General features: G+C 33.4%; 1 long non-coding RNA gene across 2 annotated transcripts in view; it reads left to right on the top strand.

Annotated features, from left to right (window-relative positions):
- Nucleotides 1–16,529, top strand: part of LOC149790482 (uncharacterized) — an 88,069-nt gene that overhangs the window by 47,877 nt on the left and 23,663 nt on the right. For both annotated transcript variants that reach the window (XR_016423621.1, XR_016423622.1), the window contains exon 2: nucleotides 13,544–13,649. This is a non-coding gene — a long non-coding RNA (uncharacterized LOC149790482). The remainder of the gene's footprint in view (nucleotides 1–13,543; nucleotides 13,650–16,529) is intronic.

The raw sequence follows: 16,529 nt of genomic DNA, 5'->3' as shown, positions 1-16,529 counted from the left end.
CACAGGAGCGGTCAGAAGTACTAGTGATGTATGTGAAGACTCTTAGACTTAAAGGCCTCACAACTCCAATAGTAAACCCATATAAATTATTCGATATTAAAGATTCAATCAGTTTACATTTTTGATTGCTCGTTATCAAGCCTATATTTCTCAGCATATAACCTTGATGGTGCCTCACGTGTGGATAAAACCATATGTCCCGCATGATTTTGTCGTACCTGCATTTGTTTGAAACATGAATTTTATATTGCGCATCTAAAAGATGAGGTGTTAGTTTCAATAATTGGTGTTCGAACTTTAGGTCTCTGAAAGGACACATTTCCAACAATATAACTGTTCCGTTCAGTTACAAATACAATTAGCTCTAATGAAAATTTTTTAAACTAAAAGTTTGCATTTCATTATTAACCAATAGAAGCCATCTTAACCCCTTTTTGCTCTATTTATGAGCATTTTTTTTCTAGGTAGTATCATATTTTTGCATTCAATTAGTACCTAAATCCTACAGGCAAATAAGGACCGACACGTGCAAGATTTGGAAAATATTTATGGAAACATTGAGATTTGCGCTCCTAGTATTTTATCATGTATCTTTGTTACTACCGTCTATTTATATTATTGTGTCCTGTATCAACTGTTATGAAAGCGATAACCTTTACCAGGTGAAGACGTTCAAGTTCACATTAAACTTCATCCACTGGAAAGACTGAACGCTGGGTTAAGTATTAATTTTATAACTTATCTATTTACAATGCATGTTAAAGTCTCTTCCGTGTTTCTAAAAGCAAGAATTTGGAGGAATGAAACAGGTATGTCACATTGGATGGAAACAAGTTAGTTCAAGAAGCTTACCATTTAAGTACGTTATATAAATTTAGTAAAGTATCAGTTGTCTTTATATGATTTTACAATTATGAGCATATTTTTGCTGTGGTGTGTTCTTTTTTTTTACAACAAACTTCATTCATGTTATACGTGTATATATATGTTAGAATTACTATTGAACCAATGTGTGATTTGAAATTGAAATGACTTAATAAGTACGGTCAAACTGGTATATGACATTCTGGCGAAGGTGAATAATTGTTTTGTGTTATCGGTACTGCGTATTAGAAGGCATCTTTATTTTGCACAAAACAATGAGGGGGAAGATCCTTGATGACTCACTTGTTCGCACAATTACTTTTCATCCAGAAAGGTTGTGTGTCGTAATTTGCACTGATCAAGCCTCAGTTGTGCGTCTTTGTGAAATAACCTATTACATGTCTTTGTATTCCCAAGTAGCAATGAATTAATTTAATTCACGCTACCGTAAAACAATACAACCAGACATTATATAAACAAGAAATATGATGTTACTAAAAGTTAGGTAAGAGTTTCTTGTGTTGGTCTCTTGCAACATACTATAATATCAATACGTTTATATTTGTATAATGTCAAATTTAATAACTTGATGGATCATAACAAAATATATTTCGGCTTTAAGCATGATTAAATACCTGAATACTTTGTATCTATAACAGTAATACTATTTTGTTTTCATGGATATTTTCTCAATTTATTCCCCGTCTACTTGACATGGAATTAGATGACGAAAGTAAGACGGCAAGACCTTGTTATATGTTCTCTGGTTATAATATGATACTGCAAGGAATAGAGTAATTTCAATTAGATTAATTAAATTTGAACTGCATTAATAGTTCTCAGAATACTAGTGTGACAAACTGAGGTCCAGAATGGTTCAAATGTAAACATTACTTTATGATCATTTGAGTTTCATAGGGGAAACTAACACTAAGAATTATTTGCTTTGCCTTTTCCTTGTATGTAAACGTTTGTGGATAAATCATTTAAAGTTATATCTCTCTGTCCGTTCATTCATCAATGTTTTTCCTATAATCTTTACTCCGTGTACACTGATTGTGGTATAGTTATTATATTTGGTATGATCTTTTCGGAGCATGAGATGAAGAAAAGAAAGGGTTCGGGACATGGGTGTGACACCCGTTGAAGGAGGCAGCGTTATATGTTATGGTGATGGTTGGGGATGAGAGGTCAAATTTCATATTTTTCTAAGTAATATGCGGTAGTGTGCAAACATCAAACTGTTCGAATGACGGCTTCATGTTCTATCTTTAGGTAATATCATGCACTCACATACACTATCCAAGTGACTTCTGGTTTTGCATGAAGTAGAAACGAAAATTAAAAGTCCATAGCGCAGAAAGGGTAGTACAAGATGCTTTGAACAGACCTGTATTATTCTGTATAAGTACAGATATCTGAGCGTTTTTATCTGGATGCGGTCACTGTTAACAGAAATCTGTCATATGAAGGGATACATAGGACATAATGTCAAACCGCTCCATCGCTTTATCAGATTCCTTCACCGTGTCTAGCAAACAACCTGGAGAACGGACAAAAATTGTGAAAGATACCACTAAGTCAGATGAGGCATTTTTGGCGACTATTAATCGCATTTGATATTTCATTGGTAGGATATTTCTTACACGAGGCAAAATAAAATATGTGATTTTGAGTAACTAACTCAAAGCAACGCATGTAAAATATTGTCTAATGCGCTATAATAAATCTAGCTCCAAAGAAAGTGGGCGGACATTTACCTGTTATACTCTACGAATAAAAACAAATCAAGCAAATATTATTGACAAAATATATTCATACAATTATTTAAATAGCGAGTGTAACATCATACAATTAAAAACGTGTTTTGCAGAAGATAGAACTCTAGGGGATATTTGGGAGTTGAGTGCAAACCGAAATTATGGGACAATCTAAAGTTTGTTTCAGCGTCTGTTATCGAACTAGCTCTTGACAAAGCAACCAAATGCATGTTTGAATGCGAAAAACAAATAAACGAAATCCATCACTCGTATAGGTAAACTCCAATGTGTTCAGATCTTTTGTTTGAAGATATTACTCTCTGAAGTCCTGTTGGATAGGACTTTTGTACAATATTCCAAAGAACCCATACCCTAACTCTACTCACTGTATCAATCAGCGCAAGAAATTTGGTAACCCAAATAAAAATCTTCGTACGAAAACAGCAATTCCTTTGACAAAATGCACACTTGGACATTTCAGAACGTATTGTTATCCATATAGTAATGAAACTCTTGGACTTGAAATATAAATATTTGGTATTGTCTTCTCGCTTCTTCGATGCTTGTGTGGACACTATTTCCACTTAATGCTTTTTTCGTAAATGTATTGAGTTATGCGCATTGCATTGATTGGAGAGGATCGTGGAATGAATATGTGGGTACCAGAGATAATATATAGTAGATTTATCCGCTTCTTATACAAACTTCGGGGCTGTATTTGCAGGTAACATTTGTAGGTTACTATCATCAATGTGTGGGCATGTTGTAGACAAATCTAATCAAGCAAACCAGTACAAAGAACAATATGAGTTATTTAACAAAGTCAACAACGAAGTTTGCATAAATACTTTTTAACGTATTTTCACATATGCCAGTTTCTCAAAATATATTTATTTTCTTCTAAATATTCCTCCTAATTTAATAAATGTATAGTCAAACGATGAGTTTGCCAACAAGTTTGTAAGTTTGCCAATAGCCAACACGTCTGTAATATCAGTAATTTAATAGGATCCAATTTCATGAGTTTATAATATATATATATATATATATATATATATATATATATATATATATATATATATATATATTCAAGACTGAGTTATTTTTCTCTGAGAAGATGCGTGTGAAACTCCTACCTATACATATGAGTTTGTCTTGATTTATTGCGGTTATACACCTTTTTCGCACAACTCATTTCAGTCTGTTATTAATTTGAGTATGACCATATAATGTGTATTTTGTACGCCTTTACTCATATAAATGGTGCAATCATTTCTTGAGATTAGATTACTTCTTCAATCACAATGCTTTGTTCCATAAATGTATGCATGATTATGGAATAAATAGCTTTCATCTTTCCAAAAATCACACCTACCTAGATGGATATGCTCGATATCACGAATCGCTGCGAGTTCGCCTGGCAACCATATTCCCCAGATAACATACTGGCTGGCATTGCTTCAAGCACCATGTGGTAAAAAATCCTGTTCAAGGGACACACTGCTTTTCTATATTGGAAATAAAGCACACGTTGTCTCCTGTGATATATTACTCTCACACTTATTCCATTTATCATAATCGGCAAGGATGTTTATTCAATAAAATCGTATTCTACTCAATATTGTCAGTTGAAATAATAAAGAGAAATATTTAAATAGTCTCTAAGTCTCTTTATCCAAATGTTTACACTGGCTTAAAATAACTTGTTTAGGATTCGAGTCTCACAAGTACAGAACGTTGGTGATGTTTCCAATGCACATTAATGACTGCAACGAAGTCGAACAATGGACACTAGAAGAGAAGTACCGGATTATCATATCCGAAATCAATGTGTGCATATCCGGCACCGTGAAAAATTCATCAAATTCTAGACAAATCCTGATTTTATGTATCGCTGAACATTTTAATTTTAGTTTGCATCTTGAATTCATACGAATAGTACGTATTCTCAAGTCTGTCTCTGTCGTACATTGTACTCGTTTCTTACGATGAAAGTTATATACATAATGTGTGTGCATGATTAATAATACTATTGTGTATAATAATAATAATAATAATAATAATAATAATAATAATATTATTATTATTATTATTATTATTATTATTATTATTATTCTTATTATTAGTAGTATTATTAGTATTTATCGACTGTATATAACAAATACCTTCTTGAACCTAGAAGTCTGTAAATTTCCCTCACATTGACTATTGTTTCGCTACAGTAGCCGCCGCATAATTTCATTTACTCTATACGCAATGGACAACTTCCATAAACCCGGGGAAGCCCAGAGGAATATTTATTTATATTCTTATTTTATTTTATTTGTAAGACATTGTAAAGTCGGCGTCAAGGTGTATTGCTTCACAAGAGAAAATATCAGCTGTTGAAATCGTATGTAGACATTATTGTTTAACATGATCAGTTAAAGATTGGAAATAAATCAATTGTTATTAGATATTATCATCCCTATTTAAACATCGGAAACGAGAATTTACATTAATTATATGAGGCATGTCATTTTAAAATAAATAAATACACACGAATTACCATCAATGCTGTTAATGGAAAAGGTATTACATGTCTGCACATTTACTAACTAGGGATCCTCCTTGTACTATTAATCAACAGGATGAAGACAGTGCTGGTCATTTCTACCCACAATACATGCAACTTGTAACAAGATGAAACGATTTAGGGTAAGATTATAATGAAAACACTATTAGCAATTACGTAAACAAGATGTTTATTTATATATGATTGAATTAAACTCGTGCGCACAGTTTCCAAAAAAGGCCTTTTAGCACAATGATGCTCACCCAGCTAAAGATCTAATATTAGAAAAGATGATAATTGTTCCTAACTAGAACAAATTATAACATTTAACTTAAAACGAATAGTCAGCAATCATGAATGAAAAGTTAAACAAAAAGTTTGTTTGATGGATTTATCATCACAGAAAGCAGCTATTATAAATTGACCAGACATTAAACACAAATACAAACAATAAGAATACTTTATATTTCTTACAGGCATACTACATCTGCTCTAAACATGTTTCTTAGGAATGGCAGATTTCCTCAGAATTAGATACTATTAGCTGTATGGAAAGCAATGATAAACTGTATAAATCTCTACATTTCAACAGCAAATGTAAATGAAGATACAACAATAACTTTCAACGAAAACAAACGTAGTCAGAGAGTCAAGGAAGATTTATGCGCACTGGCACTAAACAGACATTCTCGCTCTCATTTGTGATGGAAGATGATCAAACTCTACTAAGACCCTATGCTCTGACAATACCTAACATAAAGACTGATAATCAACAAATAATATTGTGCTCTCGAACACAACGTTAAAATTTAAAAAGTGCTTAGAGTTTGGTGAATTAAATCCTAAATAGTCCAAAAGGTTATATTTAAGTCAAAACAGGAGCATTCCGGGTGAATTCCAGTTGTATTCCAAACGCATTGCAATACTGATAGTGCAGATGCAACATTGGTCTGGAATAGTAATGATTTGTAACCATTTTTTATTTATCACCATGAAATAGTTCAAAATGTCCTTGAATGAATTCACAATAATCCCAAAATAGTGATTTAGTCGGAAATAATAAAAGAACACTTTGCAATTATTGAGGATAATTTACAAATATAAATCCTCTCAAATGTTACCTAAGAGAAACTAAAATTGATCCATCTAAAGACTGGTGTTAATATACGAATTAACAATTCCAAAACAACCAAATTTGTTTATCTTTCCACCTGATCTATGTCGCAATAATCATTTTCTAAACGTACTATGTCATTTTTGATGGAAGTTTCCATTAAGTCGGAAACAAGATCATGTTTCGTGTTATTTGGAAAATATGTCACGATTCTGTAAGCATAACGACTATACCAGGTGTTCAGACAAGTCACGTTTGGTAAAAGAACTCCCTTTTCTATCAGTGTGTCACTTTTTAATCCCTTCGGCCCTTACCCGTCTCATCTTAATGTTCCATTTTCGACTTAACATCTCTGACATGTTTCTCTTTCCAACTTCCTCCCAAATAATGTTCTCTACCTTCTTACACCATCTGTTACACTGAACATATAGATTGGAAGAAGCAGACCACAAGTATGTGTGCTTTGTAAATTGGATATAAAATAAATAATGGAATTTGTATTCGCTTTGTTTGTTATTTACATATATAAACTAGGCGCAACCCATGGACATAAAGCTTTGGCACATACGTAATATATCACAAATAACAGACGATGAACAATGGATCAAGTTTCGTGCAATTTTAATCGTAATGTTTAGCCATAACCCAATTGATATTGCAAGGCACAAATTTGTGTATGTATGCATGAGTGTATTTATGTTTGAAGTGTTTTATTTGGCGTCTGATCATAAAAGGGCACATGTAGTACGTAATAAAGTTAAGTTCGACAAATGAACAAATGAATTTCACAACACAAAATACAAGAAAACAAACACTCCTCCAAATATGTAATCACTGACTACGGCACTTAAAAATTACAGACAAAATCGTAAAATTCTGAACACCGCATATAAAACAGCATTTAAAGGTAATACATGTTAACTCCTGCAAGTATGATTGTTCAAGTACACGTAAAAATACATCATTATCCCAAAGTGAAAATCGACTCATTCTACAAGAATATGTTCCACAGCCACAATGGTATGAATTGTTGAACATAAGCGTCGAAGGATGGGTGTTAAGTGCCATGTGTTATGTCCTTCATATTTGAAATGTAACGAATACCAATAAGATTCACAATAATCTTATCATGACTAAGATTCACAATAATGTTATCACAACAGAAAGCGTTGTTCTGGAAGCTCCAGATGACTCCATGAAACTTTAGACTGCTTCGTACAGATTCGGACCGCTCTAGTTATATTCACAATAACATTTCATATACATTCACGGCTACAGACACCGTCAGCTACCATAATAGTCAGCTACTATAACAGTCGGCTACGAACACAGTCAGAAACAGCTTCCAACACAGAAACAGCTGCCAACACAGACACACAGACGCACAGACGCACAGACACAGCTATAATAAAACCAAATGGGACATAATAGTTTATGTATAATTTCTAGATATATGATATTACTTTAAAAATCTGCGTTGTAATAAACACATTATTACGCGATAACACAGTACAAACCGAATAAGCTTCGCCTATGAAATAAATAGAATGTAAATTTAACACTTACCCCTATGGCTGGAGAATAAAGGAGAGTGTATACTCCTTGACGTGATTCAAAATTGACCAGTGTGGTTTTTCGTGATTCGTCTTACTTAAATCCATAGGAGAGTGAGTACATGTCGGGGTAGAATACCCGTGCATATCATGTATGTCATCATACCTGACACAAGTAATCTGTGGCTAGGTACATGTTAATACAGTCGCTTACCTGGAAAAACACATTCACCCTATATAACGTTGTACGCATGTACAACGAGAAATAGTCTAATTGTTTTTTAAGACAAAACCAAGTTATTTATTTGTCTAATTCTATGACATGCTGGTTGGTGGGGCATGAGTGACCACAGTATACTTTGATACGTGTTTAGGCTCTTCAAATAGTGAAAAGTAACGATTGATTGCAACAAGCTTTTTAAAATTTAGCAAATAATTTATTTCTCTAGAAAAACAAATTTAAAATGAGAAAAAGAACATATACAGTTTCAGGAATTAAATCGAAAAATAAGCCAAGAATATTCCAAGAATTAAAATATAGAAGTCCTAGTAATAAAAAGTCCTAATGAAACTGAGTTCAAATCCCTATGAAATCCAAAATTGACGACCATGCTGCCTGCTGTGGTCAGCGTCATACTGATGTGTCAGCAGTTCTTTGTTGAATCACATAAAATAATATTACAGTGTCTGAATTCGGTGTAAATATCAATAACTGTCCTTGTCCAAGAATTAATTTACAGCACAAGTATTTCCCGGGAAAATCAATTTCTTGGAAACCAAATAACTTGAAGAGAGCAATATAATTAGCCCCCCAAAACAGGTCACAACATAAAACACCTGGAGTTTCCAGTGCTAAGGCAAGTAATTACAATTCTTCCTCAAAAAATCAATAATAAACGTAGCCCGGATGTGGGTCAATTCAATTTTAAAACCTAATTGATAAATGTTTTTTATCATTTTCTTCAAGCATGGCCTCGATTTCACTTTGTGAGTCTTATTCTGAGAAAGAACTAAAAAAAAATGTTTTGTTTACTTTAATTCTTACTGGCTCTGAATCAAGGTCAGGGACTAGGTCAGCATTAGATACAAACTTTATATTAGTAGTTATTTACAAAAGAGTCATATCAAACAGAAATGAACATAATTTCTAGACAATGTCAAATCCAGTAAGTAAAGTTACATTACATAGGATAATTTGTTCAAAAAACTAACAAACAAACAATTAAATTAAATGAAAAATAAATTAAATCAAGTATACATAACAACATGAAGCATATAATTTACAATTATCGGGGTTGTCATGTAATATAATCATTTAACGATTCCACTCTAACGTGAGCGTAAATATAATTTAATTTATTAACATAAGTTTAAACTTTCTGTTTGATTATTGTCTCTTCTTACCATTTCCGGATTTTATTTGTGTTGTATTTTATACCATAATATTGAATATCGCTGTATTCTCAGTTGCCGCGGTAATAAGACTTTCTCTGTATAACACGTGCTGTCAGAGTTCACTTTGTAATACCTGCACGTTGATGGACCAATTCGTCAGAAATAAAATCATTCATATTGACCATTAACTCACACATTAGTTACTGATCAAGTCGGATAACAATAAAAAGAAAGTATACTTAAAAATTAATTGGGTATGTTTTATAAGAAGTATTGTGGTAATAAAACGTACTTGTTTATGCCACGGCACTTAAGCGATACCTCTACTTGAACTAGGCAGGGGCAGGAGGTATCCAGTCAGGAGACAGATTTTTACTGAAGTGTATAACATTTTACAAAAATCAGAATATATTTCAAGCAAAGCGTGACCACAACCCTTCGCACAATTCGAATTTTTCTCACGCGGATTTTATCGATTCACAATCGCAAGAAGACTGAAAAACTACAAATATACATTCAAAAGACAGTAACGTACCAATGCATATCTCTTAAATGACCATGTCCTGAATCCAATCCGGCGAAGTAACCTTTATTTTCACCACTACGGTCAAAATGCCTTTCTAGCAAAATCGGCTAGACGGAAGTAGCACATGCCACCGTTTCTACCCTGCAGTAAATATGCTGAATAACATGATGAAATTAATTTCACAAGATAAAATGTTTATCTTGGTTTGTATCATGTTATAATTTTATTTAAATTTCCAGAACAGAAATATATAGTTTTGATAGTAGAAATAACGGTTGATGACGTCATCAACCGTCATAAATTTCCCTAATATTCAAAGATAGCATAGATTCTGCGCCGTGTTCGGTACAATTATTACACCCTAACGCATATTCACTGCAGGGTAGATAAAAGACGCATGAGTAAAAGTCGAATCGAGCGAAAGGGTTGTGGTCACGCTTGCACTCCTTGTGTTTATTTATATTACAGATAAGGGGATTTCATATTATCAGAGATTTCGCCGTACTTTTATGATAAAATGTCAGACTCCTGTGATTTCACACAGAGGCGACCATTCCAAAGATCTACTTCCGGTCTACTTCGGAGTGAATGTGACTATGGGGCATTACGTCTACAAACAATCAATATAGAAAATAAGAACCATCCATATTAAAATTAAAATTTAATTATTATTTTCTTTCACGATCATTTGGAAAATAAAATTACGAACATTATCTCAACTAATCTGCTCATTTGCTATATCGTATGTGTATCGTAGCGGTCATGACCCTTATACATTTGCATAACATAACAAAAATTCCAAATGCATTATTTCATGACAGGAGGGGAATTCGAATTTTTAGATAACCAGTCCTTCAGTTCTGTCATAGTATATTCCCATAAATACAAAATCTTTCATTTTAAGACAATATCTCCTCCTTCTGAGTAAAGACCACACTTTTTAAAGGATTATTCCATTTTCTTCTTTCCTTTACCCTTTCCATTTTCCTTTTCCCACTATAGTTCTTTTTATAGTACATGGCTGACTTTTGATACAGCTGGAAGTGTCTTGATTACTACTAGCTTTCGAAGAATTGGCAAGATGATTACTCTGTACTAAAAAAGTATGGCATTGGCATTTCATTGAAAGCAGGTATTACATTACATAGTTTATTAAGTAGACCACTCTTCTATATATTTTATGTTTCTATGCCATAGGCTTTACATAGCAAAATCAGATCCGATTTCAAGAAGCTAGTAAATCTGTGATTTCAGTTTTAAGTGAGATTATAGTTTTTTTCTTCTGACTGATCTTCCAAGATATATTTCATGTCCAAAGTTAATCCATCACTACTGTGTTTGTGCTTTGATCTCATGACCGCCCTCTTTTTCAAACTGTCTGATTTCAATTTTCCAAGACTGTAAATGGTATCTTTACTGAACTGACTGTCAGCTGTAACGATCTATCAGATCTTTATATAGATCTCTGATACATGAAGCAATCATGGTGTCGTCCACTTGTGTGACACTTCTACTGGGATCAAACTTTATGTACAGCAACTTCCAATTCTGAAACAGTATATCATACTTAAGTAAACCGGTCTTACAATTCGGTAAACCCCCTGCATTATGCCAGTGTAATGTATCTACAAGTTGATACTGCCTCCTTTTACCGTCAACTTGCAAGAAAAATTCAAATACAGAGTCCTTGATGTTAGTTAGACCCCTGGTTGATATTCTGTCTTCTTTATGTCTCGTGCCAGGTTTGTTTATACTTGCTATTGGTTTCCAAATCAACAGCTGAAGTTGTAAGGTGTTCTAACATTTTTGCTTGACTGACCAAGTTAATTTTTTCCTTTCTTTACAAGCTTTTCTTACCTTTCTTCATATTACGGTATCTACTCTTTCCAATACATCTGCCTGCAATATACCTTAATTTTCCTTGTTCTGGCTCTGATACAAGTATGGAAGGTGCACGTGCAACTTGTGTGGTAATGAAAATGTCAGCAGTATTTTTGTCCAAAACAATTTCACAAATTCTGTCAAAAATCTTTCCAAATGCAAAAAAGTATCATCATTTGGCACGAAATTCGAGAAAGTTTCAAGAAATTGGATGCATTCCTGGGACATTGAAAACTGGTAAACTTTAGAATAATATTCAGTCCATGTCTTTGAATCTGGTTTTCTGACCTCTATCTTACCACATACTTTATTAAAATAATTTGAATTTTTTGGTACAAGATCTCAAGATATTCAGTGGCTTTTTGAAGATTTATGTTAGTGTTGCTTTTACTCTCATTTGCTCTGGTGTTATTGCATTATCTGGGATAAGTTTTTCATTTTTGTATGGTCAACATGATGCTCTAAAATGTCAGAGTCAACTGTAGTTAACCCACATTCTTGGTCTCTACATGAAGCAGGCATGTTTTCCCCAGTGGACAACATTTCATCGACTTTTAAAATTTCTCCATCAGAAAAGTCAGAGTTATCAGAATCAGAACATGTTTTCATAATCAAAGTCAACACTGGGGTTCTTTAATAAAGAAACAGAATACAGCATTCTAAACTTGAATCAATCTGTACAAAACTTGTATTGTAGAATTCATACATGCAAGATATATGACCTCTCAAGATAAAATTATTGGTGTATTCGTGGATAACAGTCTTACTTGGTCTATCCACATTAAACATATTTCAAAAAAGGTTAACTCTTATATCTGGCTACTGAGGAAAATCAAAACATACATTCCTCTTCAGCATAGGGTCATCTTTTACAAAAGTTATATTCAGCCATATCTGGACTACTGTAATGTACTTTGGGATAATACCTCTAATTCAAACATAACAACACTTTTAAGACTCCAAAAGAGGGCTTGCCATTTAATTCTAGATCAAAGTATAGACAATTTTCAGGATGCAATGAATAATATAAAGATTTTAACAATACATGAAAGAATATTTCTTAGAAAGGCCAAATTGATGTATAAAGTACCCAGAAAAGACATTCCTGTCTATCTAAGCAATATCTTTCACCAACGAGATCCTGATGGCACTCCAAATTTAACGTCCATAAGAAGAAAAAATTACATTATACCAAGGCCAAAGAAGGAATTGTTTAAAAACTGTTTTCAATATACTGGTCCACTGGTATGGACCAACATTCCCAAAGACATAAGGCAGGCTCCAAGCATTTCATATTTTCACAATCAATGTCTTAAATGGATGAAATCTTTAAAAAATTGAACAGTTCTAGAACAAAAAATACCGCCTGCTTTTCTGTAATTTTACATCATTTTCACAGCTGAATATTTCAATGCATGATTATAATTTATGTTTTATATATATGTTTATGTTTTCACTGATGCCTGTGAATGTGTTCCAGGCTTGATACTTTGAATTTTAAAATTACTTAATTATTTAGTGTCAAGCCAGACTCTTCACATCATGTTGTATATACTGTATATATTGTGCATAACATATAGTTGCCTCAAGGTAGATCAGTTCTGTAACTAATTGAGTTACCATCTCTAAATAAAGTCTTTATTATTATTATTATTATAATTATTATTATTATTATTATTATTATTAGTAGTAGTAGTAGTAGTAGTAGTAGTAGTATCATGTGGAATCCTACCGTGTCTTTCTACCGTGGCTTCCAGTGGAATTCCCATGGGTATATCCACTGTGTGTAATTCCCCTGTCCTCTTTATTTATTTTCTTGAGAAATGGTTCCGGATTGTTTAAAATGATTGTTCTACCTGTAATTTCTATTAACATTATTTTCTGTATTCTCTCCAGTGATTGGTGTTTAAATATACAACAGCCAGATGTCGCGCATACATGATAGTTGAGACGAATACACAAGCCAATTCAGTAAGCTTTTGGAGGGATTTGCAGAGAATTTGTAAGTATCAGCCTTCTTTTTATGATATCTATGCAACTTCACTTTTTTATAACCTGTATTCATAATTGGCTGAAATAATACGTCATATTCAGCATATTCTGCAAGCATCAGTGTAACTACGCCAAATTTTGACCATCAAGTTGTTCACCGCCATTTTTTCCTAACCTGACTGGTGGCAGGAAAATCCGATGGAAAAACGGGTATGTGTGTGGGGGGGGGGGGGGGGAAGGGGAGGGTGCAGAACAATTCGAAGGTCGTAGTTTAGTTCAAACTTCACAAAAATCCGTACGCTTCTGATCGCCTTAGTAATTACGTAAATATTCACGATATTGACACGAAGAAGCATTATGGTTAATACATTTGTTGAAATGCCATTTGTTCAGCGGCGGATAGATTTACCAAAATACACCCAAATACTGCCCAAATATACCATGGGACCGTCCATTTAGTACGTACGCATGGAGTGGGGAGGGAGGTAACCCAAGTGCATACTCTTGCGTATGGGGGAGGGGTCTACCGATAATCTACGTACGCATGGGAAACTGGGGAGGGGGGTGATAATACGTAACCTGTTCTACTGAGAGTCAGCATTGGAATATTAGCGGACACTAGGCAAACTTTTTAAAGTTATGCAGCATATTTCTTTGATGCAGCCAGACATTTAACGTCGGTGGACTATCTGTTTTATTACACATTACTATTTTTAATCCTTGGTCGTTTCAAGAGGGGATTAATACCTTGTCAAACTATTCTGCACGTCGGGTAATTCTGCGCAACGATATGTTGATTATGTAAACATTGGATCTCATGTTATTTTGGGTCAAAAATACATTTTGTGTCAAGAATGAACAATCGTACTTTAATTAAGAAAAGTGATATTCATAAAGTGTACACATATATACCACATTTCGACTCAAAATGCATACGAAAATGTGATTTCTGAATGCCAACATGAAGACCCACTCCATGACCTTGAAACTGTAACCCATAAAATCCTTTTTACTATGTATCTTTTAGAATCATGCAAATAAATACATTATTTAAAAGATTTTTTAATGTACTAAATGGATGGCCCCCTGCCCAAATATACCCAAATATTGTCCAGAACCAAACACATGATTCATTTTCAACTAAAAAGGTTTTTAAATTCATTGCAAAGTTAAGTTCTGGGTTAAAATGAAATACGTTAAATTACTAAAGCAATTAGAAATTCCTTGTATGAAACTTAACGAACAACTGCAATTACCATTAGCTTGGAAATTATCGACAGAGTCCGGGACGACATACACGTCCCTAATTTGCATACTTAATTATAGATATCTGTATTTTAGAATGATATTAATTTGTATTTGTGGGCACACATTCAATATTTAGATACAATTAGCTGATGGCCTAGAGTTTGTCCTCCCCCTCCATGGTTTTTTGTTCGAAACATTCAAAGTCATTTATGTGTTCGCGTTCCCACCCTCTGATATTTATGTGTTGTTTTTTTTTTCTTCGTAAAAAATCAAAAAGAAGTTTGAAAAGAAAATGTATTTATATGATTGATTTTGTTGTGATGGTTTCTCTTAATTTGCTACTTTCTTGGATGAGTGATTCTTTGAGGTTCCTGTATATACCGGCCCCTTATTTCCTCTTCTCTCAATACTTGATAGCTTTGTTTTGTAAAATTAATAACTTATGTTTTCTACAATCACACATTGACATATTTGTATGTGGATAATTACATAAGATGATCCCTATTTCCAGTGATCGATCGATGTATATATATACATCGTTACCTTTGGCTTTAATCTTTGCATGCATTCATATGTATATAAAAGTACTGCCAGATATACCCAAATACTTCCGAAGACCTCCCAAAAAGTATATTTAAATGCTATTAAAACATGCCGATACTATCCAAATGCTCGAAAATGTATTTAAATATACCCATATATACTCGGATATTTCTATTCTATCTCACAACTTCATTCTTTTTTCATAGGCCTGATAATTATTTCTTTATTTGCGTCAATTCAAGTTGTATTTTTTGCTGCTGAGTTTGTTCGGCAGTTTGTTTCATTCCATTTTATGCAATCTCCGAAAATTTAAATAACTTGAATTTGTCCTAATTATTGTGTGCTAAATTTTAATGTTGGCCATTTCTAATACATAAAATAAACTCGTTAACTTGATTGATCAAGGGTGGACTTATCAAATGTTTCTGTTATTCAAATCGTCATGTAAAGTCATCTGATAATTGACAGTCATTGACTGAATTAATGACATCGTCCATAGTTCTTTTGAGTTCTGTCATAACGGATAAGATATTGTACTGTGAAAGGCACTTTACTGAGCCCTTTTGGTAACTTTTGACGCTGTAAAGGTGATTACATCCATATACAAGTGTAAATGTAAAGTCAAATTAGAATTAAAATAAGGTTATGTTTTATATTTTATTAAAGAAGCGAAATACATTAAAATAGCAATTAGTTCCCAAATTCAGATGTATCTGTCATACAACTAGCAATAAAAGCAGTTACAACCGTAACTAATTTATTTCACAATGCATTAATTAATTAGGCACATGTACATGTTAGAAAATGTTTATTAACTATAGCAGCGGGGGGGGGGACAGACTCTAATTGGTTCACCTATATTTCGACAAAATACGACTTCCTGGGGATCACACAAATCGTTAAAAAAAATCGATATTCAGAAGACAACTCCGTCTATACAAATTGGCTTACGCTGAATCGCTGATAGGTTTTTATTTCTTTGATGCAACTTAAGAAAAAATGCGCGATTCTTGGTACGCGTTGAGAGCGTAGCCCTCCCTGCTGCTCAATTAAAATTTTTATCTAACCCGATTCGATACCGTGTTCGAGGATCGTGTAA

Source organism: Sinohyriopsis cumingii, chromosome 10, assembly GCF_028554795.1.
Source record: "Sinohyriopsis cumingii isolate HCF-2022 chromosome 10, ASM2855479v2, whole genome shotgun sequence".
Taxonomy (NCBI): Eukaryota; Metazoa; Mollusca; class Bivalvia; order Unionida; family Unionidae; genus Sinohyriopsis; species Sinohyriopsis cumingii.
Note: the sequence above shows the minus strand (reverse complement) of the source record. Positions and strands in the feature narration are given on the sequence as shown.